This window comes from Meriones unguiculatus, chromosome 6, assembly GCF_030254825.1.
Source record: "Meriones unguiculatus strain TT.TT164.6M chromosome 6, Bangor_MerUng_6.1, whole genome shotgun sequence".
Classification (NCBI taxonomy): Eukaryota; Metazoa; Chordata; class Mammalia; order Rodentia; family Muridae; genus Meriones; species Meriones unguiculatus.
This window is the reverse complement of record NC_083354.1, coordinates 34957179-34982811: the sequence shown is the minus strand read 5'-3', so window position 1 is coordinate 34982811 and position 25633 is coordinate 34957179. Positions and strand designations below refer to the sequence as shown.

General features: G+C 45.3%; 1 protein-coding gene and 1 long non-coding RNA gene across 13 annotated transcripts in view; both read right to left on the bottom strand.

The window, feature by feature from the left end:
* Positions 1 to 25633, bottom strand: part of Rbms3 (RNA binding motif single stranded interacting protein 3) — a 1270324-nt gene that overhangs the window by 1112562 nt on the left and 132129 nt on the right. The window lies entirely within an intron of this gene.
* LOC132654635 (uncharacterized) overlaps positions 1 to 25633 on the bottom strand; it is a 173783-nt gene that overhangs the window by 16563 nt on the left and 131587 nt on the right. The gene's annotated exons all lie outside the window — the stretch shown is intronic.

The window sequence follows — 25633 nt, the reverse complement described above, 5'->3', positions numbered from 1 at the left end:
CACTGAGCACAAAGAGCTGCCTCCGAAGTGAGTGTTTTTTTGAGAGAGACTGCCAAAGGAGAGCCTTTCAAAGAAAGAATAGCAATTAGTCTGAAATAAGTCATGGGAGAAAGGAATAGAAAACTCAGTATAAAGCCAGGGCTTGCATGAAATTCACCACGAGAACCCATTTCAACCACTTGAAAGATGGGAGACTGGTGTTATCCTGGGCAGATACACCCGGAAAACTGAGGACAACTGGGTCCATCCGGTGCCCTGCACAGGGATGTGCTTACGCATTATGTCCGTCCTCAGGAATAGCGTGGTCCATTTCCACATCAGTTGAAGGGCAGTTTCCTTTCATTGCGGCTTCTTTTGAAGGGTTCAGTTCTTCATACTTGACATACAAACAGAAGGACCTAAGTTCAATTCCCAGAACCTACACTAGGAAGTATTTACGGGCAGACCCCTGAGGCTCGCTGCAGACCACAGTGACCTGCTTAGTGAACTGCAGGCCAAGTGAGAGGCTGCCTCAAAACCCAAAATGGAGAGGCTGGAGAGATGGCTCAGAAGTTAAGAACACTAACTGCTTTTCCAGAGGTGCTAAGTTCAATTCCCAGGAACCACATGGTGGCTCACAACCATCCACAGTGAGATCTGGTGCACAGGCAGAATGCTGTTTAATTAATAAATAAACCTAAAAAAACCCAAATGGACTGGATGGCCCCTGAGGAATGATACTTGAAGATGACCTCTTTTCCACATGCATACAAACATGTGAGCCCACGTGAATGTGTGCTTACAAACACACATGCATATATACATGTGAACCCACATGAATGTGCATATACAAACTTATGTGCATTCATACATGTGAACTCACATGAATGTGTACATACAAATTCATGCACATACATGCATGTGAACCTACACGAATATGTGCATATGGTCTCATGGTTACACAAAGAATTATATGGGAGTCCACTGAGCAAAGTTTGAACCCATAGAAATCTTCCAAGATACCATGTAGTTCCGCAGGATGCTGTGTGCACGCATTCGGGGAGTTATAAAATACCATTATGAATCAGATGAGTGTTTCTGCGCTCCAGTCCTCCACCATCCAGCAGCGGAGCTGGCTGTGTGTGTAACTCTGATGCTAAGCATCTACCAGGTCGCTTAATGAATTCCACTAACTTCAGAGTAAACCCATACCAGAGAAGACAGCCACCTCCTTTTTATCCTCGCCCAGAAGAACTGCAGCCTGAGCCATCCCATAATCTACCAGGCACATTTATTCTCTTCTCATGTTTAAACATTCCACTCCAGCAGCACCAGTAAGAATGGATTTGCTCACAGGTTCCCACTGGAGTCTGTCTGCTCAGGGCATGGCTTCTTCAACTTTCCCCCTCGTTTCTCTTTGCCTGGGAAACGTTTCTGTGACCCTGCTTGCATAGGCACGATAGCAGAAGCACAAATAGCAATCGAGATATGTAATAGGGTACAAAAAAACATTTGCCAATAAATCATGACGACATTTATCTTAAATAAACCCCCCAGTACACATATGAGTTTCACTCTTTATTAAAACAAATGCAACTTTGCATACGAATGAGATGGGTGCTTGAATTTTACAGAGAATTAAATGGACTGAATATTTGATGCCACAGAGGCAGAGCACCTTCAACATCTCTCAGACTTGATTGATAGTTTGATTTTCTAACTGTCAGTGCTAAAGGTAGTGCTTTGCATAAACACGTATCACAAAATGGCAGAAGTTTGTTTAGGACCATCTCAGCAAGTGTTAGGAACCCTGTCTTCATCACAAGCCAAAATTCATGTACTGATTTTTTTTTTCATGAAATATTGCTGTGATTCAAACAGCAATATTCAAAACCAAACATTGTAGCACAAAATAATCCGTGGACATGACTATTTAAAACTCACATGCAGATGAATGACATTAAGAGAATATTAAAGGTCTTTCATTTCTGGAATTAACATATTCTGTTTCTATAAGGTCACAAAAGTTAACATGTCCAGGAACAACACTGAAGCTCCTAAGAAATGACAGTCTCAGACCTGAGCTCAGGTGGGGCTGTGTGGCTTGGCCCTATGCACAGTTCAGTGTCCATGCTGTGTGCCCACAACCAAGGCTGCAGTGACTGGTGTCCTAGGATGCACATGGACAGGTGCTGTGTGAGCCCCGCAGACTCGTTACATTGCAGTTCCAACTAATCTGGGTCGTTTATGCACACATTCTGCAAGACTTTACTGTTACCAAATTTCTTACACACCCCCAAATTTGGTTAAGTCAACCAGATGTGGGGGTGTGATCTAGAGTTTAAGGAGCTGAGCCCCAGGACACTAGGGAGCAGATTTGAACATGGCAGCCTCTGCACAACCATCACTCTCATGTCAGAGATATTTAGGCCAGAGGGGCTGAATGTGCTTCTTATTGACCCGTGCAGATTTGCTCCCCAGCAGGACATGCTTTATTCCCCTTGCCCCAGCATAATTTCTGAGATTACTCCCTTGACTCACCAGATCGCACGGCCTGAATGAGAAATTGAATGACCAGGCTTACCGGACTCCCTCCCCCTTCTGAATGCTCTATGCTCTAGTCTGTGTAATACAAAGAAAGACGCTTAAAAAGCACCCAGTAATTTTAATTGAACAAGACACCTTATTGATGGCCACTAACATTGCTTAAGTACCTTTAATACAAAGCAGATTAAAACCTGAACCAAGCACCAGGTTCTGTGGAAATGATGTGGAAAAAAAAAGAAAAAAAATTCTAAGATAAAAATATAGGAGATTTTAAATTTTATGAGATTTTGTATGATATATGGGTGTGTCACAGGTCACAAGCAGAGGTTAGAGGACAACTTTTGGGAGCCCTTCTCTCCTTCCACTGTGGGTGCCAGGATTAAACTCCGGGCATCAGGCTTGCATAGTGAGCATCTTTACCCACTGACCCATCTCACCAGCCCAGGATATTTTTAAACTGAAAGACTGGCTACAATGCCAGCATCCTAACTAGAATATAGGGACACATTCATATCCATGTTTATTCATCAACTCATTGATCTAACAACAAGAATGGAAGTACAAATTGGCTCAAGGAACACTGTATTATTTAGGTAATAAAGTAGGAAAGTGGAAATATCGGGCCAGATAGTTCTGTGTCAACAGTCCTTTTTGTTGTTAGCAATAGAAATTGAAGTGGAAGGAAAATCAGAGCAAATAGGTTTTCCAAGGTATTTTACATATTATTGTTAGCAAAGATGATGGACTGTAACCATCTTAAACAGAAACGGTTTGTCCCTTGCTGGCTTTGTTCATTCAGGTTATGCATTTTTTCTTAGTGCTTTTCCTGCCTGGGGATTTATGGTTTAACAGACTGTAATAGGCCAGATAAAGCCATTCATCACACAGGCTTAATGTAGGATAGGAAATTTAACTTGGCGAGCGTGATATATAAATATTGGTCTTTTTGGGAACACACAGAGCATATTTAAGCAAGTACGAAATGCAGGCTATATACCATGTCCAGCAGATTCCTCAGGTCTGAGGGAGAGGAGAAGCTCCTCCTCACGTGTGTGTTCCAGCCTTTCCAGGCCTTCGTCTTTCCGGGGCATTTTCATACCGTCACATTCCACATCCATGTTAATATAGCTCCATGTATATCTCGGTGCCTGTCACCTGCATTTCACAGGCAATGCATACAAGCTCCACCTGTTACACAGCACTGTCTGCCCAGCAGACCAACCGCCATCTTTACAAGACCATCCGTGTCTGTTTGCAAAAGATCATCACAGCTGGGCTTTCCGATTGTCAAAGAAGGTGGTGAGGGCGGTGAGGGTCCTTGAACCCTCTCTAGAGTCTCCAGCCAGGACTCCCAATCAGTGGTATGCAATTCTGCCATAGCAGCACATGACCTTAGGTCTTGGGGAGGGGCTAGAGCACAAAGGTCTGGGGGGACAAAGGAGGAACTTCATCTGCATAGCCATGAGGAGACTTCTTCCGCTGGGGCAGGCTTCTTGAAGGCTCCTCTTATGGCCGCTTTATGGCCACACACTCCTGCTAGGACTCCCTGACCCATGCTCTGTAAATAAGCCTAATGAACTCATTGGTCACTCGGGATGAAGTTGGGTGAAATCAAACTTCAGTTTGTCACTGGAGTCTTATGAGGACGGGGTCAGAGCTTATTTTCCCAACATCCACCTAAAAATTCCAGAGTTGGGTCTGCCCTGGTGGATTGATTCGCGCTGATGCTTAGAATGTCTTTGAACACAGTGGGTGCCAATGAAGATGGTATTACGGGACTTTTAATGCCCTGTCTAGACAGCTTATTCACAGACTGCCAACCGTAACATATGTCAGGAGTGCTTCGGATGGTGAATGTGGTAATCACCACAGGAGCTGACTGAAGCTCTGCATCAGATGTTCAAGGAAGAGAAATTATTTTCAGGATGATTGGTCAAAGGCGATGACTTGAGTTCTTAGCCAGTGACTCCAGCATGCTGTGTGAAGCTGAGATTTAGAATGAGGAATCTGGAAGTGCTGCCACATGTCTTCATTTAGTTAAAAACCATGCTGAGAGAGCCCAGCGAGCTAGTCCATTCAAGTCATTCAAGATACCACAGGCAGCGACTGGGGAGACAGCTCAGTCAGTGGTGTGCTTGCCACGCAGTCATTAGCACCTGGGTCCAGCTCCTCGGCACCCATCTAAAAGCCAAGCCGGAGGTGGCCTGGGCCTGATGGGAGGCAGAGGCAAGGGCAGCCCAGGAGCTTTCTGGCCAGCCAGCCACCTGAGACAGCAAGCTGCGGGTCAGCGAAAGACCCTCTCTCAAGAAAGAAGATGGAGAATGACACAGGAAGATGCTTGAGGTGAATCTCTGGCCTGCAAATGCATGCATATATATGCACACACACACACACACACACACACGAGGAAGTAAATATCAGCATAAAAATTTTAGCACAAAACATTTTGAAGAAATAAAAAAAAACATTTAGATAAATAGAGAGAGTATATACCCAAATATTACAACTCTTAGCAGGTATGGTAGTTTTCAAGTCTTTATCATATCTGATGGTTTTGCCAAAGCGAATGCAGAACCTACACACCCGTCTCAGAGAAGGCAGCTTAAATCTAAGGACGAAGGCTCTGAATTGCCAAGGTTAACACCAGACTCTATCTCCTTCTGCTGCACATTTCCAAATATCTCCAGCTACTAGAGTTCCCGCAGCTCCACACGCTCTATGGGAATGGATTCCGACCACCCCACAGCTGCATGTCCTAGATGCTGAAGACTGAGGAAGCCCCATGTTCCTCAGGAGCTCGTGACCATTGGCTAGAGGTGGCCGACCTGTGTCCAGGTAGAGACAATATAAACCGTCAGTTTTCAGCTTGCCTGAGTGTGCCGGCTGTCGGCAGCCATATGCACAGGATGAAGAAGAGATGTCCGGAGTCATGATGATGACTCTTCTCTTACAGAGCTCAGAATCCAGACCACAAGGACACATACATGTAGAGAAACAACAAGGCAAAATTCCAGGGGACAGAAACAGGATGTCTAGTTCTAAGGTTGAGATGGTGGTCTCTAAGAAGGTCACTGGAGGATTCACAGAAACAGTGGGACTGGAGAGTAGCTGGCATTTTAAGGGCCAGCAGCAGCACTAGGCAGGGTTGGCAGGAAAATCACAGAGTATGTATAGTTTTTAGAAGACTAAATTAAAATGAGCAAAGATGCAGGTCTGAGAACTCAGCCAGTTCTGGGTGAGGCACTGTGGTCAGTCCTCAGTGCCACAAGATCAAGAACAACCAAGTAATGAAACCAAAGCTTCACCATGGGGCAGATGTCCTGAATAACCAGGAAGGAAATATATGAGGTGACCAAATGGCAAACAGGATGGCTGAGGGACGGAAACAGAGGTGCTAAATCAGTGTTGTCTGAGGGTTCGCTGGTTTGTGTGTGTGTGTGTGTGTGTGTGTGTGTGCGTGTGTGTGTGCGCGCGCGCGCCTTCACGTGTGTGTGTGTGTGTGGATGCCAACAGTCAAGATTGGGTGTCTTCCTTAATATCTTTCCACCGTAGCTCACCGATTCAGCTGGAATGGCTGACAAACGAGCTCCTGGGATCCTCTGATCGCTAGTACCTTGGTGCTGAGGTTGCTCACTGCCTTGTTCGGATTTTCACGTGGGTATTGAGAACCAAACTCAGGCTCTGTTTGTGTAGCAGGCACTTGACCTACCGGCCACCTCTCAGCCATGTGTGAGCCAGTGTGGAAAGAGAAGAAGGAAGACACACAATATTGACTGTTGCACACACACATGAATTTCCAAGTCACTAAAGTCAGGCAACTGACTCCCTGTTATGAAAGCCAGTGTCCACCTCCTCACTGACCACTGGTGCTTCAGAGATGGCCACCCTGTGGCATGTTCCCAGTGTGACAATGTGCTCTCATGTGCCAGGGTGGGATGGCTATCTTGGGGGCTTGGTTGTAAACTTTCTTTTCTAAACTGGAAAACAAAATCCTTTCTGGATTTGAACAGAAGTTTTAAGTGTCCAATCAGCCAGCTGTCTGCTTTGGCTCATCACCCCAAGCAGGTCTTGTCCTTTGCCCCAGTTTTAGGAACATGAGAGCCGTAAAGTGGACACACAACCACTGTGTCATGAAAGAGGTCATTGGGCTTGTGCACTGTGCTCTAAAATGCCAGGGATTATTCTAAGACCCTTGGGATCTGTTAGACAATCAGGTAGCCAGAGTTTCTTTGTGTATTAACCATGGTAAGACAGCATGAGGATATGACAACATAATAAAGCACAATGTCAAGTACCAAGACAGTAACTTTAAGGAAAAATATGACAAAAACAAACGTGTGTGTGTGTGCATGTGTGTGTGTTGGGCGATATTTTTATTTATTTGAGTCAGGGTCTCCTATAATCCAGAATGGCTTCAAATTTCTCTATGTGACTGAGAATGACCTTGAACTTTGGACCCTCCTTCTGCCTTCTGAGTGCTGGGATTGCAAGCACTCTACCAAATGAGCTGCAGCCTTGCTCTGTGACACTAGGATTTTTAATATGAAGCTGACAAATTCTTTTCTAATATGTTTGAGTCATAGAATGCTTAGGTGAACAGGTTAGAAAACTCATAATGCTTCTAAATATATTGATCTCATAACTGCTCCTGCACAAACAATCATAGACAAAATAATGTGTTCAACTCATATTTAGAGGAGACAATTCCCATTCAGCGTATCTTACCTGGGACTCTCCTAATTGCATTTAAGAACTGAAGAAAGTGTTCTCCCACCCCATCAGGTCCCTCTGTTAAAATGCTGTTTTATAACTTAGGCTAATAGGGCTCATTTTCTTTACGATAATGGGATTAACTATTTATGGGTACAGCAACAGGTCAAACCCAGTCTCCATTACCATCAGATGCAAACAGTCAATAACTGCTTTCATGGTCTTCTTTTTGTGTGTGTGTGTATGTGTGTGTGTGTGTGTGTGTGTGAAAGATGTAATACATTCTTTCAGATAATTATTGACTTTTGTCAAATACTATCAAGGAGAAGATAATGAGATGCTCTTATTGAAAATGCAAGGTACTGATGATGGGGACAGATGGGAGGCCTTTGTGGTGCTTACTCTTTTCCCTGATACTGTAAAGTGTGAGAAGTTGAAAAGGGGGCAGGAAGATGGCTCCAATGGTGAAGACCTTGCAGCACAGAAGGACCTGATTCTGAATCATGTAGAAGGACAGGGATGGCTGTGTTTACCTGCAATCCAGCACCGGAGACAGACCCTAGAGCTCACCAGCCAACCTGCCAAGCCAAATACAATACAATACATACAGACACACACACAATACACATATGTATGTATGTATGTATGTACATATATTCACAAACATATATACCTATTTATGTGTATATACATATGTGTGTGTATTTGAAAGGATTAGAAGGATTAGGAGGTGTGGCCTTGGTAGAGGAAGTGTGTCACTACAGGTGGGCTTAGGGGTTCCAAAAGCCCAAGTCAGGCCTAGTGTCACCCTCTCTTGGCCTGTGAATCAAGAGTAGCTCTCAGCCACTGCTCCAGTGCCTGCCCACATGCCACCATGTACCCTGCCGTGATGATAATAGACTAAACCTCTGAAACTATAAGCAAGTCCCAATTAAATGGTTTCTTTCATAAGAGTTGCCTTGGTCATGGTGTCTCTTCATAGCAATCGAACAGTGACTAAGACATTTCCACACCCACACCTACAAAAAAGAAATACAAAAGGCTTCTATAGTTAACTGCCAGTTCACCAAAATAAACAACCCAAAATGAAAAATAACCCATTTTTTACTAGAAGAAAAGCCAGTTTCCCATTAAAAGAACATTGGCAAAGATAAAATAATACATATTAGATTAGGCTATTGGGCCTGTTTTTATGGCCTATGGTCTCAAGATTTAAAGACACATTTCATGACACTATTTGTATAACTGAACTATTATTAAACAATAACACATAATCTAGAAAACCCATGACTCTAACTTTGGGGTCAAGATTATGTACATGAAGAAAAGAACTGTTCTGTGTTTCATTTTTACCTACCAGAGTTATTCTCTGTCTCTCTCTCTCATATATATATATATGTGTGTGTGTGTGTGTGTATACATACATATATATATACATACACATATATATTCCCCTCACTCAAGTAGTCATTAGCTTATCCTAAAACTTGCTGAGAAGAACTAATTCTTATCTTCTTTCCCACTTTTCTTCATAGAGTTTTCTGAGTCCTCTGTCCTCCCTATCCCCGGGAGGACACTTTTGCCATGCGGGTTCAGTTCATTTTACTCAAAGACATTAAACTGTGGCATCTCTATCTATTAAACCGCCTTCACCCCACTGAAGATGAGAAAGCAGGTTGCCCTGTGTCTAATGCTATCGCTAAATTCGGCTTCTAAAAGAAGTCACTTACAGATGACAACACTTAATAGATTCCTTCCAGGACCTTCGACTAATTTATATTTCACTCTGGAAATTGTTATAAAGACTTGACTGCTCAGTGGGTGGACCTGAATTCAGGAATTGCTACACCAAACAGTGCACTTGTAAGATTAAGTGCTTGGAAACAAAATATTAATTGAAAATATCAAATGCATTACAAACAGACCAAGAAGTAAGTACAGTCATTTTTTTAGTTAGCATAAAGCAGAAATGTTATTTGGCCTTTCATTATAAATATCTTCCTAGGAGAAGAAAAATGTCAAAATTCCTAATGTGGGAGGTACAGAAACAACTCCAAAATTGCTGGTTTTCAGGCAGTTTTGAACCAAACTTTCTAAGACCACATTTTCCCAGTACCTCTAAACTCCCAAAAGGATGGAGTGAAAATCAGGCATCATGTTTCACCCAGATCATTCACTATGAGATGCCTCTGGCCAATGGAGACTCTGGGCTGGCTTAGAGGCAAAGGCCCTGCCCATTTGCCTCCTCCTCTCCCTCTGTGTGCTACTGGATGAAGGCTCCTGCGTAGCCAGGTCTTCTGCAATGGTTTCAAGCTCAGAGCTCCTTTCCTGTTCTGTCTTAGTTATCTTGTTTATCGTTGTTGCTTAGGTTTGTTTTGTTGTTGTTGTTGTTGTTGTTTCTGTTTCTGTTTTGGTTTTCCATCCAACACCCACACTCTCCATGGGAAAACAATCTTCAGTCCACTGGGTCCTACAGCGCCCACCCTGTGTCTCCCAGAGACAAACATTGATTTTATACAACACCGAGTCTGTTCTGCTCTCATTCGCTTTATGTATTACATATTGAAAGTCATCATTTCTTACTTCTTCCCCTAGTGAGAACAAACTAATTCATTAGGGCAATTATCACCGCTCCGGGACAAGGGCAACACAACTTTAACTTTGGGTCATGGTACTTAGCCCAGGTTGGCCCCAGTCCCGCCATCCTCATGCCATCCTCATGCCATCCTCCTGCCATCCTTGTTAAGTGTTGGCATTGCAGATAGCCATCATTCCTGGCTTGGTTCCTCCACACCCCACTTTGAACTGGTTACCTCACAGGTACAAGATACACACGTATACCAATAAAAACGTGTGACAATAATTCAATTGATGCCATATATTATTTCTGTCTCTCAGCTTCAAGTTCAGTACTGTGTGATGTTTATAGAATCAGTGGGTCACCTAGCCCTGTCCCGGATCACTCATCATCCTCACAAGGTTTCTAGTGTAAGACGCTCTGAGAGCCACCTGCTGGTATGGATAGTAATCCCACCTCAGCCATGGTGAGCCCAGTGCAGACTTCCCCTATTACACAGACCATGATTCATCACCCCATAAGAGCCCTCGCAAGCCTCGTTGCCAGTCACGTGACTTCCATAGCTGCACACCTGGCAGGAGTAATATTAGCCTGGCCTTCTTCATCTTTTGTTTTGGACCAGATGCATTTGCTACTGTCAAGGATGTACTTCCTGCTTTGGCCAATGAGAGTTCTGTGGCCTAAGAACTTGGCAAAACTCACAGGTGGCAACATGGTGGACGACCTCATGATGAGCCCATGAAGGTCTGCAGCTAGCCAAGCATGCTAGGGCATCGTGCAGTTTGTGCTGAGCTTGAAACCCTGTTCCAGTGCAGAGATGTTAGGAAGGGTCTCCTTGGGGCAGGGGTTTCAGTCAGAACTGTCTGACACACACCTCTCCTGGAACGGTCTCTGCCTCTCTCCCCTCAGGGTCCTTGACTTTTACCTCCTCCTTTGGAAGTATTAATCACAGGCAGCACAGCAACACTCCCGTGTCACGCTTCCACAAAGATCCCTGTACCTGCTTAGTAAAGTGTAGACCATGGATCTGATCATTCACAACTAATATTCCTGTTTCCAATGCCTTGTTAACTGTTAACTCAACCACAAGAAGATACTTTAAAATGCAATGCCAATGATGGTGATGGCACCAGATGTAGAAACTAAGACTCCTGGTCCTCGGGTACCACGGGCCTCTACGAGTGTGTCCCTACACGGCCTATCAGCGCAGTGCAAGGACACTGAGTCTGAGCATCCACGGATGTGCACCATCTTTGATCATCTAGAGTGCTGGCCCTTCTAGGGGAAAGAGGAACAGGTCTAAGAAAAACGCATGTGTTAGAAGCTCACGTAGGATGGCAGGATCATTAGCTCTCTCTATATATATGTATGTGTATACATATATATACAAATACGTATATATGGCTAGTGTATGTATATACACAGTAAACACCTATTTGTATATATAATGTATATATAAAACATAACATTTCCTCATTTCCCCCTTCCCTTTTCTCCTCCAACCACACCCATGGATCCTCCTTGCTCCCTCTGAAAACCATGGCAAATGAGGCCCAAAGAGCACAAATGACTCACCCAAGCATGCTGTTCCTAGGTGTCATAAATATTCAGGCCTTTCTGACTATAAAATTCAGTCTTGTTCATTATCCAGCTCCTTTCCTTTAGTGTATTTAGTTCTTTCTACTTAAGCTATGGACCCTGACGAATTGTCTTGGCACCAGCTTGAGCTTGAGAGAAACACAGATCTCAAGCCTCTGTCCTCACCAGAGCCAATCAGAATATACGTTTGTGTGTGTGTGTGTGTGTGTGTGTGTGTGTTATGTGTGAGACGCCCCCCTCTCTCTGTCTCTGCCTCTCTTTGTGTGTCTGTCTGTCCGTCTGTCTCTCTCTCTCCTGCATATGGCAGACTAGCTGGCCTACAAGCTGTCTGCTTCCTGTCTCATCATTGCTGCAACGCTGGACTTACAAGCTCACAGGACCGTACCCAGCTTTGCACGGGTCCTTGGAGATTCAACGCAGACGAGCACACTCACGTGGAAAGTGCTGTCCCCAGAATCTGCATGTTAACAACGTTCATGGAAGAATATTAAAGCTTCAGTTTCAGGCCAAGGACTTACTCTGTTAAAATACTTCATCAAAACTTAACCAAAGGGGCTATCCTTCCACCAATAGGGTCTGTACTTGAAATAAAAGAGAGAGGTTGAGCCTTCAAGTTGCTAACTTGGTAAACACTTTATTACACGTTTATATGAAAATGAAGAGCTGTGGGCATTGTCATTTCTTTGAAGAATTCTTGTACAATGTTGTGTAAACAATGTTCCCCAACTATCTCTAATTGGTTAATAAAGAAGCTGGACAGCCAATGACTGGGCAGAAAAAAATAGGTAGGCTAGACTTCTGATCCCAGTGAGGGGCAAGAGGAGAGAGAGTCACCATGAGGAGGAGGAATTCACCATGAGAACAGAGAAATACAGCAGAAGGCCAAGGCAAGACTGAGATGGCAAGTAAAAGGGTTAGAACAGGTGGATATCTCCCCAGTTATAGATCCTAAAGCTTACTGAAGAAAAAAAGAAACAAAGAAAAGCACAGGGAGCATAAAGCCAGCCTGAGCTGTTTAAAATTCATGCTAGCTCTCACAGTGCATTGACTTTAATACATTGCTTCGCTAAGTCTCTGGAATGCTCCACATTTATACTCTTGCTATCTTTGTTTAACTAAATCCTCTTAATTAGAATGACTTCCTACTCCATTTAAGCTGTCTCGCTAACCTGTATTTTTTTTGAGGCCCAAGTTAACTAGCACCTCCTCCAGCATTTCACTCGCCACACTTTTGAAAGCTCCTCATGACCAAAGAAGGGTCATTCGTGGGAAGTCTGAGCACATGAAGATGTCAGTAGTCTTCAACATGCTCTCTGAAGAATGATGTTTCCACCTCCTACCTGTGGCTCCCAATAACCCTTTCATCAGAACCTGCCCCACCAGATGTAGGCCTTTGCTCTATGGCTTCTACTGGCCCAAAGTTCTCAGCTAGAATTATGACACATACCTCTCTGTGCAGAAACCTAGGTTCTCTGAGGTCTTTCTCCCATAATGCCCTAGTGTCTTCCTGCACCAAGCTCTCATTTGTTTGCTTTGTATGGAAGGTAACCCCCAAAAGATTCGTCATGTGTTTGAACACATAGTTAGCATGGTAACAACTTTTTCCGGAGGTTGTGTGGCCTCTGGAAAGTGGCGGTCCAGCTGAAGGAAGTGGGTCACAATGAGGAAGGGTTTGAGGTTTACATTTCAGCCCCTCTTCCTATCCTATGTGCTTCATATTTGGCTAAGATGAGAAGCAGCTGGCTTACACACTCTTTCTGCCACAGCGGACCACTGCCAGGCCTCCCCACTGCGCGGGCTTTACCCATTCAAACCTAAGTAAGCACTCTGTCAGGTGTCCGGCTGCATGGGTGAAACTGTGAAAATGATGGCTTCAAATACCAGCTGAGAATGTATGGACTGACAAAAACACTCCTGGGTTCTCCCTGCCATTTGCTCTGGAGACGCAGCTTCCCCCCTCTTCAACATCTTCTACTGATCAAACTCTGAATTGCCAACTTTAATAACTGTTTTTGGCAGGTCACAGGTTTTGAAGTGCTGTTTTCCCCACAAAATTCCTCACTTGGAGCCTCAAGAACTCTGGTTTAGAATGCATGAGTCACCCTTGGAGGAATCAGAACATAAAAATGAAGAAAATACTTTATCATTGAACTCAAAAGCCAGTCTCCAAAACATACACACTGGGCCGGGAGAGAACTCTGGATAAACCATTTGCCATTCAAGGACTTAAATCTAGGTTCCCAGAACCCACATAAAAGCTGAGTGGACATGGCAGGTGCCTGTAACCCCAGCACTCAGGAGGTAGAGACAGGGGATCTCCAGGGCCAACTGGACTCTGGTCAACCAGTGAGGTCTACATTCAATTGAGAGGCCCTGCCTCATTAAATAAAGGGAAGAGCAATTGAGGAAGACACCACATGCCATGGATCAAGCCTCCACATGCCCTGCACCCCCACTCCAGCCACAATCCTGTGGTCATAAAAAAAAAAAGCTAAAAAAAATATATAAATAAATGTCTAAGCTATTTTTATAGATGAGCAGGAGAGTGGAAACAGGGCTGTGTAAGCAGGAAGATGAGACTCTTCCTCTACAGCAGGCACCACCCACGGCAGAGGCAGAGCTACGGTGCCATAGCATCTAGTGGGGGAGGGAGAAGCAAGGTTTGAGAGAAAACCATTGGGTGGAATTTTCTTTCAGGTAAGAGATTTACTAGCACAGCAGCAGGCAGGCAGCATAGCTCTGCAGGGATCTGCAGGAAGAGCTGCAGAACTGCCAGACAGAACGGCAGCCGCTCTTAGCAGGTCCTGTACCAGGAGAAGCAGGCTCAGTTAATGTGTTATTTATACTACAGAACAAAGAAAGGTAGGGAAGATGTGGACTAAGGTGCATGGCAGGGTCACAGCGGGGCTGGATAAGGAAGGGCATTGTGGTTAAAATGTGAGCTGCTACGGAGCCTAGTAGCGGGTTGCGGGGTGTGTCCATCCATGCCACACCCCTGTCCTGCACTGGCAGCCCTACCTGCTTAGGGCCCAGACAGTCTGGATGCTCTCACACCACCATGCATCCGTCGGCATTGGTAGCACTGAGGACTATCACCCACAGTGCCAATATAGAACCAGGCTGTTAATGTCTACTCAAGGAGAACTCGTGACCATGGCCCGAGGCTTTGCTGTGGAGACCTCTGCGTTCCAACAAAAATTTTCTTTGTCAATTCTCTTTTCCTTTCATCATCCCTATCCCCCTGGTTGTCCCCATTACACCTTCCCTATCCAATCTCTTTCCACTTTCACAAGTCCTACTCTCAATTCCCCACTTCCCTAACACCTATGCCCCTCATGTCTCCTTTCTACTTTTATAGCACACACACATCTATACACACTCATATCTGTCTACACATGTACAGATTTACACACATATGCAGAGTGAGAGAGAGAGCTAGAATCCACACATGACAGGAAGAGTAACTTTTGTCTTCTGGGTCTAAGTCACCTTACTTAATATAATGCTTTCCATACTCATCAATTTTCCTGGAACTCTCATGATTTAATTTTAATTTGCCTCTGAATAAAATCCCACAGTGTTTATTTAATGCATTTCCAGCTCCCAGCTCCCTGTCAACTGCTTCCTTTCCTTGCTGTAGGGAACAAAGCTTCAACAAACAGACACGTGCAGTTGTCCCTCAAATGAAATGCAGAGCCCTCCGGGCACACGCCGAGCGTGGTCTAGCTGGCTCATATGGTAGTTGTTTAAAGTTTCTGAGACACCTCCAACCTAGGCTTCCCTAATGTTAAACTAGTTTACGCTCCTATCGGCAGTGAAGCAGCATCTCCTCCTGCCTCCAACCCTTCCCAGCTTTTGCTGCTGCAGGTTTTCAGAACAGTTACGAGTGGGTAGAACTTTGCTAGCCACTGATCCTCTTTAAAGCATCTCTCTGTGAGTCTTCCTCCATGTGGGTTTCGGGGATGGAGCTCAGTCTCCAACCTTGGTGGCAGACATCTTACCCTGGAGCCATCTCGCTGGCCCTGCCCCTCTGTCCTTACCCCACAGGGCACTATTTCTCCAGCTCACCCAATTTTCAGCTGCCCACTGCAAATTCTCATCTCTTTTCCTTTTGTGTTTCTATTCAGGTACTTAAATGTTCGAGGGTAAAATCTGAACATGATCGGTGACAGATAGAAAAGACCAAGCAAGCAGAGAGATAAACAAACCTGGCCCCCTACTGCAAAAGCCCACGCTCTGTTGAGACAGTGCACAAGTGTGCCCAGCCACATAGAAAGCGCATGCAGGCTGATGCTGAGATAGATTGGAAAATTGGAGTCGTTAACTGGGCAGTTCAGAAAAATAAATTAAAAAAAAATCCCGACAACTGAAGGTATGTGTATGTGGTGGCCTCTCTCTCTCTCTCTCTCTCTCTCTCTCTCTCTCTCTCTCTCTCTCTCAAAGCGAATGTGGCCAGCTTTCCAGGCTACATTGATCAGATTGATGAGAAAATTGCTCAATACTCTATTTCATATTTTCTGGTAAACAGAGTGAAAAATGCCTAGAGGACTGAAGAATTCCATAAAGTCCCTTAAATGTATACGTTACATCGAGGCTTTGACACAATTTGTATTTGTGAGCAGATGGGCTTAGGCAGATAGGAGTTGTCTTTGCACAGTGGGCCCCGCTACCTGGGGGCCTGACTCTGCATGTTCCCACCCCACCCCTGGGCTGTGGGGAAGGTGCAGTGTCTTGGTGTCTGCACAGTAAAAATTTTGTTTGGCAGCGGCCTCATGTCACTTCAAGGCAAAGTTTCTAGATGTTCTCAAATCCAAGCTTTTGGTAACCAAAAGAGATGACAATGTTTCTCATGTAAAAGGCCAGAAAGTAAAATAGTTTTGGTTTTTTTTGTTTGTTTGTTTTCTTGTTTTTTACTTTTTGAGGTCTTTCTGGACACATAATCTCTCTCATATCTACACAATCTGCTGACACAAAAGGGACACAGACATTGATGATATATCAGTGAATAGACATGGTTGTGTTCTAATATAACTTTATTTACAAAAATTTAAAGGGGAGCAGAACATCACCCTCAACCCATGGGTTATAGATTGCTGAATCCTGGCTCAGACTCTGAGGTATAAATCTCTGCCCTCCTACGAGTTGGAAACCAACCATTAGTTGTTGATTGTGGCAATCCCATGCTCATTTGTGTGTGCTTCATGACTGGCCTTCCATCCAGCTGGTGAAGAAGAGTGAGGAGAGAGGCTGAGGTTGCTAGGAGTTTGAGCTGTAGCACATGGTACATGGGTACAGTGTCAGAACGAAAACCTCAGCTCTTCAGTAGCAGAACAGGAAAGGCGGGAAAACAAGAAACAGAAACGTTAGGTTTAGAAAGGAAAATTTAAGGAGTGCGACGGAGTGTGCACAGCAGTCCTTAGAGCTTGCTGGAAAGAAGGAGCTCTAGCCAGGTGGGAGATGGTTCAATGGCAGGATACTTGCTGCACAAACTCCAACCTGAGTTTGGATCTCCAGGATGCTCACAAAAAGCAGGTGTGGCTGTGCCACCTGCAGCTCCAGTCCTGAGAAGCAGAGCGGGGGAATCCTGGGGACCTGACAGCTGGCCTAACTGAAACAGTAAGCTTCAGGCTCAGCGAGCAACCCTGCCTCAAAAAAGAAGACAAGATGGAGAGTGAAAGACACTCAAGGTCACTCAAAGGTCACACACACAGGCAAGCACACCTTTATAGCACACATGTACGTGAGCACAAGCATAACACACACACAGAGGGAGGGGGAGACAGAACAAAATTCAAAAATAAAAGGAATACAGTCTGCCTGCCGTGATCTGTGTCTCATGTCTTCACTAGCTTCTCCATCCGAATCAGGTCATTGAAACTGGTCACTTGATTTCAATTCATAATGGAAAGTGTCTGAAAAACACCCGCAGGGCATTAACGATACAAACTGTGAACTTCACCGATGACCTCTACCCGGTGTTTTAAAGTGACATAGGTGCCCAGGAGCCCACAACAGGCAAAGCTAGTCAGACAGCCGACAGAGGGAAAAACTGGCCAGTCACATCAGGGAGAATGTTTGTTGTCTTAGCATTTGGATTATATCCATTGGTGAAGTAGTTTTAAAATTGCAAGAAAATATTTTCACTCAGCTGGATTGAAAATGCATTGTTTGTGCATTCGTGTCTGTAGTGGCATGGTGTGCTGCTGGTGTGTATGTGTGTGGTGTCCACATACCTGTAACAGGCTGGGGGTCCTTGCTGAGTTTCTTTCATTGCTCCATCCCCACCTGTACACTGTGAAGCAGGGTTTCTCCCTAACCCTGAAGCTCATTGATTCTATTAATGAGGCTGGTAATGAGCTCCAGGATCTGCCTGTCTCTCCCATCGGAACTCTCAGCACTGAGGTTACAGGAAGGCACCAACACATCCAGGTTAACGTGGGCTCTGGGACCCTGATCTCGGGTCCTCATCCTTGTGCCCGAGGCTCCTGACCATCTGCAGCTCAAAGATCTGTTTTCAGCCAGATACACACAGTTAATATGTATCTGAAGACATGCGTGCACTTTACCAGTGACATTTTCCCTTGCTCTAAACTATGCTAATCAGACTTCTTCAAGGCTTTTCCATTAGTTTTAGCTAATGAAGCATTTCTGATTTTGAAATTGTCGCATTCACAAAGTAGACTGGCCAGAGAAGCAGATGTAGCAGTGAATCTGACAAGCCACACAGTTCTCCAATACTCAGTTTGCAGACAGCATTTCTGGGCAGCAGTGATGATGCCTCTCCTTTGGATTCTGCAGAAATTGCATCCAGTACTTCTTGGGTGGACAAGAGACTCTAATACCTAGTGGGGAGTCAGTGAGGACCCCATGAGCAGGAGATCCAACACCGGCCTTAGGAAGTGGAGACTCACCATGGCCCTCATCCACCTCCTTTCCACCCAGGGCACATGTGGGCAAGGTCATAGGCACATCCTAATGGCACAGTCTGGAACTACTCAAATCCCTGAGTCTCTCAAGGGAGTAAAGCACCTTGGACATGAGGTCACAGAAGTGGCATGTGACCCAAGCCTCCATGCTGAGGGGGCTCACTCATGTTGGTTCTTTGGCGTCACTATTTTGAGGAGTCTTGAAAAGCAACTTCATTTTGCACCAGACTTTTAAATTTTCTATTAATTTCCTCTACAGACAAGACTTTTAAAAGATCTGTATGACTGCGTCAAGCTACTGAAATTTTGGTTTGCATTCATGGACACATATGTATAGGTGTGTGCATGTGAAAGCCAAAAGACAATCTCGGGCATCGTTCTGGTGCCTTCCATATTTTTTTTTTGTAACGGCTTCATGTGGATGTGCAAATGTTGCCAAATAAACCATGATAGCTAGGCAGCAAGCCCCACCTCCCATCTTGCTATCACTGGAATTATAAGTATACAGTATGTCTGGTTGTTCCTGTGGGTTCTAGGACCCTAATCCAGTCCCTATGTTTACAAGACACATGCTTTAGGGCTGAGCCAGCTCCACAGTCCAAGCCACTGAGATCAGGAAGCTGTTTGTTTCAGTATTACCTACCTATCCTACCCTGACTACTGTCATCATATCCAGCATGACCATACTCCAGAGTGATGCTCTGCACAGATGCCCTTCCTACCCACAGACAGATGCCAGCACAGGGTGCCCCACAGCCTCAGTAGCTACTCGAGGGGATAACACTGGACAAGCCATTGTAGTTATTGGATGGATTCTCATTCTGTGGTAGGTGGTAGGGATACATCCTTTCCATGCACATTTCAAGCCTTCTGACTGAACTTCCCTCTGTCAGAGACTGGAACCTAATACAGATTTCCCAGAGTTCTTTGCAGTTAGGACAGAGAATGTGTCCTATGCCTTGCTAAAAAGGTACACCTATAAGAGATTTAGGGTAGAAACCTTTTACTAGTGTGTCTTCTTTTGTGTCAGCTCTGGCAGGAGACCCTGCCCAGCAAGTCAGCAGAGCCACCCTTCTGTGGGGTCTGACGCTTCTCCCCACTCTGCCTTCAGGGTACAGCGTTTACCTCTGGATTCCCTAGGCCTTCCAAAGACTTTATCAGCTTCCCAGTTGTCCTACATTCACTTATGTTGCTGTGATTTAAAAATAAAAACCCTAAACAAAAGCAACATGAGAATAAATGTTATTTGCTTTGTTTTTGTTACTCTTGTTGTTGTTATTTGGGGTTTTGTTTTGTTTTGTTTTTGGTTAAATTACCAGGTAACAGCCATCACTGAGGAGAGGTCAAGGCAGGAACTCATAGTCATATCATAACCTCAGTCAAGAGCAGAGAGAAACAAATGCACCCCAGCTGCCTGCTTGCTTTCATTTAGCTTTCTCAGGTCCTGTAAATAGTTCAGGACCCCTGCCTAGGGAATAGTGCTGCCCATGATAGGCCCAGTCTTTCTATATCAACGAGCAATCAAGACAATCCCACAAAGACATAGCCAAAAGCTAACATAATCTATATAACTCCTCATTAAGTCTCTCTTTCTAGGTGTTTCTAGGTTTTGTCAGATTGATGGTTAAAACTAACTAGTACACCAGTTAACGTTAGGACAGCTGTTTGATTTATTTATAGTACACTGCTGTCAGCAACTGAAACAGAAAAGTCTAGTCTTTCCCCTAAGTGAAAGGTCTTTGAAGGCAAGGAATGGATGTGCACTTCAAACTTATCTTCTGTATCAGTTACTTTCTCACTGGTGTGACCTAATAGGTGACAAGAGCCACTCAAGGAAGGAAAACAGGGTTTACCTTGGCTCTGATTTGAGAGTACAGCCCATCATGTCAGGGAGGCATGGCAACAGGAGAAGCAGGTTATCGGCAGCTCAAGAAAGGAAAATGCAGATGCTACACCAGCTTTCTCCTTTCCCCTTTTATTCAATCCAGGACCCTATCAGAAGGGATGGATGATGCCAACCACATTCAAGACAAGGCTATCTCTCCTCAATTGTCATCACTGAGGAGAGGGCAAGGCAGGAACTCATAGTCATGTCATATCCCAAGAAGCCTTGAAGACAGATGCACTCAAAGACTTGCCTCACTAATGGCATGAGCATTCAAGTCAAGTCAACAATCTACATTTAGCACCATAACTTCTCTTCCCATCTACTGCCCTGCTAAGATCAGTTTAGTTTCTTGGAATATAATAAGGACTCAAAAGATGCTTTAGGAAGGGAAAAAAAGGTGGAAAGAAAAGAAGATAGGTCTGATGGCTAATGTGGTATATCAGCTTGAGTCAAGGATAGCTCAGAAGACAGATAAAGCATTTCTCTGTGTTTCGGGGGGGGGGAGCTTCTAAAAGACGATAAGATCAGTAGACCAGGTAATAAAAATTGGCCCACTCATGGCAGGCACCATCCCATGTCCTGTGGATCCACCCAGCACACCAGGCCGGGAAACAGGATGTTCCTGTCTGGCTGCAGCAGCATCTTCTCCTTGCAGACTGTAGGGCCTTCAGACTGGGACTGGACTGGGCCTTCACCTCACATATGAAAGATTGTGGGGCTTCTTGAACTATGCAATCAAACCACTCCTGGCAAGTTTCTACATATCTACATGTGTGAATAACCATCTCCTCATCTACATGCTACCAGTCCTGTATCATTAGGAAACACTCTCTAATGCAGCAGGAAGCACTTCATTCCCAACACCCATAAGACTGGGAGACAGAGCTTTAACGATATGATCCTCATTTTAAATAAGATTATAGGAGCAATAACTTATTTCAATGTATAAGGCTTCCCACACATACACAACTATCAAAATTGAGTAATTTAAAGGGCCTAGCCTTGACATAGAGGCCCATGCCTATAATCTCAGCACTTGGGAGGCCAAGGCAGGAGAATTACCTTGAATTTGAGGCTACTGACTTAATTCCAGCCCAAGCTGGAACTGAGCCATAGAGTATGACCTTGTTTCATATAACAAAAAAGAAACACATAAAAATACAAAGCCTGGTGGGCAGCTCTGTGTGGTGTGTTATGAAGCTAAATGTGTTTGCTTCGTTGGAATGTCTGTAAAAATTCTATTTTAACGAGCCCTTTGCTGCAAGCCTATTTCTAAGACAAAATTGTTTTAAAAGTCATATAAATATTTAAAAATCAAAACCCTGTTTTTCTACCGTTTGTAAGCTAGGGTTTCGTCATGCACAGCCATATCCCATCTACACAGTGACATAAGCTTGGTCCTTGGTAGGGGAAGGAAAGCTGGGTCTCTCCACCTTTAGCCCATCTGTCCACCCAGGGCTCTCAACCCCCACAGTACTCATGGTGGTTCTTGGTGGGGGGCAGGGTAGCAGCATGTGAAACAGCTTGATATCTTATTTGTGTGTGTGTGTGTGTGTGTGTTTTTAATCTGAAGTCAGTAGACCCCACAAGTCCATGGGATAATTGGTGTCAACCAGACCAGTGTACCCTGCTTCTGGAATGTTCTCATGTACTATGCTCTTATGTGCAGTCTACAGACACAAGAAAGTAGGTCAAGACATGATAGAATGTTCTCTTCATCCAAATACCATCTGCCAAGCAGGAAGGTTGAGACTCACCAGGGTGAAGTCTAGGAAGGGGAAGGGAAAGACAAGCAGAGGATGAGAAGAAATGGAATAGGTTTGTTCCTCAGCCCTTTGTAAATCTTCATCTGCTTTCTAACAAGATCTTGGAGAATTAGCTTCACCCTGGAATGGGGATGCTCATTACCCAGGTTCAAAGCCAGTGACAAATTGTAGGGAGAAAATCATTCCCAATTGATTTATAGTCAAATTGAAAAGAGTGGAAGCTTGGGCCAACCACCTGCCTTTTAAATATCTTCCCACCCCAAACTCACATGAGAAGCTTGGCTCCCGTCGGCTTCTTTAATTAGAGCACCAAACCAACAGGCATTAATCCCTCCAACAGACCATCAGTTATCCCAGATACTGCCTGATAAAGGTGGCAGCCATAGAACAGAGGCTGCAGCCTTGGGCAAAAGGCCGCAGACATAGACCAGAGGGCACAGCCATTGACCACAAAACACACCCACGGACCAGGGAACACACCCATGGACCAAATGCCACAGCCACGGGAGAGAGGCAGAGACCAATGTTATGTTCCCTGTCTTCTCTAAAGCCTGGAAAAGCAGATCACTCCACACATTTTTGTTGTCATCTATGGCCTAGGAATTTTTACTAAGACCATTTGTAACAGAGCCATCTCAGTGCAGTGCTCTTAAAGCATGGCGACACTGTGGTCTTAGACAGACAAACTAAGAGCCCCGAAGGTACCTGCACTTGGTTAGTGCTTACTTAATCCCTGCCAGGGACTTAAACTGCAGCTATCAATTTGTCTGCTGCTGTTACATTACTGAGACAAAAGTAATGTGTGTGTGTGTGTGTGTGTGTGTGTGTGTGTGTGTGTGTGCATTTAAATGAGCTCACAAGCTCTCCCTCCGGACTACCTGCAATCCTTCATAAGTCCACTTTTTTTTTCTTTTCTTTTTTTTTTTTTCCAGAGGAGGAGAACCTCATTAATATGGACTATGGAGGGCAGACTCTCTAATCCTTAGGGAAGGTTGTGATTTCAGGTTAGTTTTCCTTAAGGAAAAGAGGTCGCTGTCCTTTTTTGGTCAGCTAGAAACGTACTGAGGTTAGAATCAAGCCCAGAGCACAGCGTAGAGAGCAAGTCCCTGGCTCCCTTTGCTGTTCGCTGTAGACCACAGCCCTCATGCACCTTCCCCACAGAGCAGCCTGGAGCATGAGATGAGGGATGACACGGGTGGCTTGGGAGATGGCTCGGCAGTCAAGGGATCCCGACGCTCTTCAGAGGACCCAGGTTCAGTTCCCACACCTACATCACACACCTTCCCAGATGGGCACATGGTCAGTGTGAAACACAACAGTCTAGGAGTCACTTCCCAACTAACCTAACTCAAGACTTGCCATTCTCCTATGAGACCTTGCAACCCACTTTATCTTAGGAGAGTCACCCAAAAAAATGCTGCTACCGGCCCCTGAGCAATTCGGGTGAGTGTGGGTGAGACAATGTATTAGCATCCTGCAAAAGAACCCCTGGTATTGCTATGCCTGCCCCCACACCCCTTTCCTGTGTCACCTCTGAGCATTTCCCAGAAATCCTTACCTGCTCTGAAGACTTGGCCAAAGCCCCTTCCTTAAAATGCCCAGTGCACCTGCATCATCTTTATTGAATTCTCTGGGGTTTGCTCCATAGCTCCCCACTCTGCAGTTTACCATTAACTCCAAATCTCCAATGCACAGAATACAGCAGGCTAAACAAACCTGGGAGCAGAGTGTGTGTGTGTGTGTGTGTGTGTGTGTGTGTGTGTGTGTGTCATAGTCTCCTATAGCTCACACTGGCCTTAAACTTGCTCCAGCACACTCACTCAGGTGATTTACACAGCACTAAAAGTCAAATCCAGGGCCTTACATGCATGCGAGAGAAGCAGGCTTCCAACTGAGCTACTGTCTCACGTGAAGTTCTCTGAGCCAGAACTGAGCCAGCAACCTAAGGACTGACGTGCCCGCCCACCACAGCCCTCTCTCTACCAGCTGAGCTCCTGAAGGCTCCAAATGCACTCTTGAATGGCTGTTTCAATCTAATACTCACCCTCCACGTGCCTGGAACAGAGAGAAACTCAATCCACCTACTCGTGACACCCAAGAGGCTCCAGCTTGGTGAGCACAGACGCGATGAAAGCGTCCCATGGGGGCCTGCAGGCCCAGTGGAGGACAGAGCAAGCATGAGTGAGAGCTCCGCCTGGACTCTCTCACCCCTCAGAAGAGCAGCAGGCCCCCGGCCCTCCAGATTTCCCTCACAGCCGAGATCCACAAGTGCCAAACCTGCACATCCAATCTCCTTTAACACCTGGACGGACCACGGCGTTGCCATTGGCAACCCTGCGACTGCATGCTGGGCGTCGAGTGATGCCCGATAAGATGAACCCTGACTGCACCTCCACGGAGAACACGGCACTCCGCTGCTCCCAACGGAACACAGCCACCAGGCCGAGCGCCACGGGGGCTGTACCTGACTTCTGGGTGGTGTGAGTGAGTGAGTGTGTGTGTGTGTGTGTGTGTGTGTGTGTGTGTGGTATTTGTTCTATTTTTTTTTTCTTCAAAAAAGCACTTTGAACTTGGAATAGAGCAACTAATCTACCCAAGGCTCCAGGGCCTGGCAGCCATTTGAATACCTTCAAGCCGCACCATGCACGTTATTTCCTGTAATACGAGGGCATGGTTGTAATTTACTCACCATGGGACTCAGTCTCCACACTGGCACAACAGCAGCAATGGAAAACCATCAGATATGTTTCAGGGAAGCCTGGAGATAATGCTCTGATTCCCAAAGGAAGCACAAAGATGGTTGGTGCCCTGCACTCTAGGCACCCCTAGTCCTGCATCTATGAAGACCCATCTGGATTTTTCTCCATGTAAGTATCTTTCTGTCCTGGGCTGGGGAGACCGCTCGGTGGTTAAAATACTGGTTATACAGGCATGAAGACCTGAATTTGAACCCCTGCACCCATGTGGAAAGCCAGGCACGATCATACACACCTGTATCACCAGCAGTGGCGGGGGCAGAGACTGGAGGAATCATGGGAACCTCATGGCTGCCAGCCTCACTGACAGGCCCTGTTTCAAGAGAGTAAGACTAGAGTGTGATGGTGAGCGAACATATGTGTGTGTGGGGTGCATGGGGTAGGGTAAGTGTGTGTGCTTTGGGGTAGGGTGTGTATACTTGTGCATGTGTGTGCGGTAGGCCATGGGATAAAGTGTGTGCGTGAGTGTGTGTGTGTATGTGATGGGTTAGCGTTGTGTGTTTGTGTGTGAGTGTGTGTGCATGTGTGAGTGTGCTGTGGGGTAGGTGTGTGTGTGTGTGTGTGTGTGTGTGTGTGTGTGTGAGGTGAACATGCTATGGTGTGCATGACTTCAGAGGAGGATCCCTGGGTCCCACTCTCTCACTCGCCGCTGTATTCCTGCGAGACGGGATCTCCCACTGAACCCAGAAGCCCTAAGGAGCCCCACTGTCACCAATGCTGAGGTTACATGTGCAGAGCTTTTATGTGGGTGCTGGGATTCAACTCAGGTCTTCATACTTGCACAGCGAGCACTGTGACCCATCCAGCCATCCTCTCAGCCTTTATTTCACTTTTTTATTTTCTTTTAATTTTGAACTTGGTTTCAACTGCCCTCGGTTTATTTT